At 47.8% G+C, this 3516-nt stretch overlaps 1 long non-coding RNA gene across 1 annotated transcript; it reads right to left on the reverse strand.

Annotated features, from left to right (window-relative positions):
- Nucleotides 1-1458: 1458 nt before the first annotated feature.
- LOC137152887 (uncharacterized) lies at nucleotides 1459-2621 on the reverse strand. The gene is made up of 2 exons (XR_010919639.1): nucleotides 2480-2621; nucleotides 1459-1953 (listed from the first exon to the last, which is right to left on the reverse strand). It is a non-coding gene; the product is annotated as an uncharacterized lncRNA (long non-coding RNA).
- Nucleotides 2622-3516: the final 895 nt, after the last annotated feature.

A 3516-nucleotide genomic window follows, 5' to 3' on the forward strand; every position in this document is an offset into this window, starting at 1 on the left:
GCCCGTGCCACACCTGAAGTGGGGAGGGGAGGTGATGGGAGAAGTAAGTGGGGCAGCAGCTGTGAGATGAGTGGGGGCAAGGATGCAGCGGGTGTGGGAGGCGCACAGGGAAAAAGGGCCCAGAGGTGATGTGTGGGGTGCCCCCACCCCCGAATCTTTAAATTGTCCCCGCTACGCCCCATCATCAAAAGTTACGGGTCATCTCTGACTGACGTCAATGACAGACTCCCATTGATTTCAGGGGATGTAGAACTGGGCCCCACGAGTGCATTTAAGGACATTTTCTTGCTTTCCATGCTTTAAAATTCCATGGGCGAACATAGGTCGCAAGAACGTAGGAGCGCTGGCTTTAGCCAGGCCCACTGCGCACACCTCTGCTGCCAGCCCACCCTCCCTTCCCCTACTCTAGCCTGGACCTGGAGTTTGCCAGCCGTACCACCACGCTGTGGGAAGTGGCTAATGGCATCTACACTCCCATTCCAGGTGACCCAGAGCCGCAGCCATGTCCCCAAAAGAGAGAGGCCGGAGCGTGGCAGAGCTCCCAGCCCAAAACTGCCTTTGCCTTAAAGCATTAAAAATAAGAAATGGCTAAAACTCCCACCAGTCAGTTACTTCAGAGCAACCTTCCTGTCTCTGAACCAGAGCTGACTTCAGCATACACTCGCCACCCGCTCACGCCTCAGCCCCGGGCCGGTGACCTTTTCTGCCCAGGGTGGTTTGAACCAACCAGCAGCCCAAGGGTCAGTCCTTTGGATCTAGTCGTACTTTGTACTTTTAGGCCAAGGATTGATCCCACAATAGCAGCCGCCACTGCTGTCCCTGCACTCACTCCTGCAGTGCAGTTATCACCGCCAAAGTGACTGTAAGACTCTGGTTTGTATTTCGTACATCTGCCAAGTTAGGCTGTTATTCCATGCTCATCGCCATGATAGCTGGGCGCCTATGCTTCAAGGACCGTTCCACGACACATAACCTGGAATCTGAACCTGAGCCATGTTCACGGTTCCCCTTACATCATCCCTGGTAAGAAACATTCCATGAGTAGGACTCAGCTGTTGGGTTACGTTGATGGTGTATAAATCAGGACAGAATCCCGATCACTTTCTTTTCGCTGCATCACCTCTTTTTGTTTGTATTAGCACCGTGTCTGGAGGACTGGCCCCATTGTCCTAGGTCCTGTACAGCCATAATAGGAAACAATGCTGCCCTGAAGAGATTACAATCTAAATAGACTAGACAGACAAAGCAAGGATCATCATCCCTACTTTACATATAGGAAGCGGAGGCCAAGAGAGATTAAAGTGACTTGCCCCCCAAGGTGAGAGAAGAAGTCAGCGGCAGAGCCAGGAATGGAGATCAATTCAGTACAGTGCCTTAGCCACAGAACCATCCTCCCTTGCGATACTAAGAAGAGTAACAGCTTAGCTGTGTCAATAAATGAGCTGATGTGACTCAAAGACACACCGGGAACAGAGAAGATCCACTCACTTTTCTGGACATACCAATACTTTAAACATCAGTTCGAGCCATGTAAGGGGTTACAGATCAGCTTGCATTTTAAGTACTTTGGTCTAACTGAAATAGGTCTACAGATAGCTACAGAAAAGCCCTTGATCCTGACATCCTTGCCTGTGGCAGAGGATGCATCTTTCATGCTGCAGTCGGTGATCCAGCTACAGAACCTCCAATAGCAGAGATGGTTGTTGCAGCAATGTCTCTTCTGCTGTGTCACCTGGAGTTTCCTAGGAGCTCTGCCTTCTCTCCCTTTCCCCAAGATATTGCTTTGGGTCTTTCATTCAGGCACTGCTTGATCAGAGGTTATTTTGTCCCTGCTTATCCCTCCATATATTCACAGAGATAGGGAAATCTGGGCTCCACACACTGATTTGTTTTCAGATTTTAGGTTTAAAAAAAGAAATCCAGTGGGACCAGCTGCCTAGATTTGCTGATTGCCTTGAAGGAGAAAATAGCATTTTTAATAACTTGTTCTAATGCAACCAGGCATGCCATATTCATCTGGGCTTTAGGGCAACGAGCAATGAGAACCCTTGAATCCAGTACGAATCATTGCTGTCTCTGCTCGTCAGGTCACAGAAATCCCCCTTGCTGCCCGTATTCTCCCTCCTCCTGAATACAGAAGGTTGGGCTCATGACTGTTTCAATAATAGCAAACCTCCTTATTTAAAAGTAACAACGCTTGACGTCCTCTCCCCCTTGCTGAGGGACACAATCATCTTACATCAGTCACAGTTACTCTGTGGCCAAGATGCAATTAAGACCTTCCCTGACTTGCAAATTTTGACCTTCAAAAGGAAGAGCTCAGGGGAGGAGGAGGAGAGCAAGTTATTTTAGGAATACAAATTAGAAAACAAAACAAGTTCTTGGAAAGTTGCCCTTCCCTCCTCCCCCCAGATCTTTTCAGGAGGTCTTCATGCATCCCATTCTTGGGATGTAATGGGCCATCCACTCCCCTTCTTACCAAGCTTCTTGCTTTAGCCCTTGCACATCAGGCTTGAGGCCGGCAGTCTCTCTCTTTGGGTTTCCAATTTGATGTGAAATGAACTTCAAGAAGCAGCTGCAGAGAACCTCCTCAAAGGGGCAGCAGCATGCCTCGAAAACAGGCCCCATCACAGCACATGGAAAAGGGATCATAGTTGGAGATGCACCGAGATGAACTAGGTGATCTTTCCAGCAGGGCAGGACACAAACAATCCCCCAGACACAGCACATGGATATTAGACTTGATTTTAGCCCAAAAGCCACGAAGAAGGGTCTTAATTAGCCCCCAGAAGAGAGACACCCACTTTTCATTTAACACACACAGCATGGGACCATGTGAACACCTGTAAAGCCAGCGGAATTACCCTCAGGATGGATCTGGCATGTTGTACATATTTATTTATTTTTTTTTAAATAGAGGAGGCAACCTAGTCCAATGGATTAGGAATGGGAGCCAGGAGTCTGAGCATCCATTCTCTGCCTCGTGACCATGGGCAAGTCACTTAGCTTTCTATGCCTCAATTTCTCCATCTATAAAATAGGGCCAATGATCCCTACCCACTTTTGCAAAGTGCTTGGAGATGAAGAATGTTCTAAGGGCTAAGTCTAAGAGACATATAGAAATAATACCTCACTTTTATCTAGCACTTCTCAGCTGTAAATCTCAAAGCACTTTACAAATGGAGGTAAGCATCATTATTTGTATTTTACAGGTGGGGAAACTGAGTCCCAGGAAGGGAAAGTGACTTTCCCAAGCAGGCCAGTGGCAGAGCCAGAAAGAGACCCTAAGTTTCCCACATCTCAGCCCAGTGCTTTAGGAAACACTGTCTCTTTATATAGTTTAACCCTCTATTTTTTTAAATCTAGACAATGCCATTGGTTTTAAACCAGATCACGTGACCTTAAGCAAGCACTGGTATTTCTCTCCAACAGCCACCAAGGGGAGATAGACGACACAGCAAGGGGAAAGAGACCATGTTGCATGGCCGATGTCACCATCCCAAAAACCTGTGTCCT

The sequence above is a fragment of the Emydura macquarii genome, unplaced genomic scaffold, assembly GCF_026122565.2.
Source record: "Emydura macquarii macquarii isolate MOO-44397 ecotype Brisbane River unplaced genomic scaffold, CSIRO-AGI_Emac_v2 contig_1230, whole genome shotgun sequence".
NCBI classification, from domain to species: domain Eukaryota; kingdom Metazoa; phylum Chordata; order Testudines; family Chelidae; genus Emydura; species Emydura macquarii.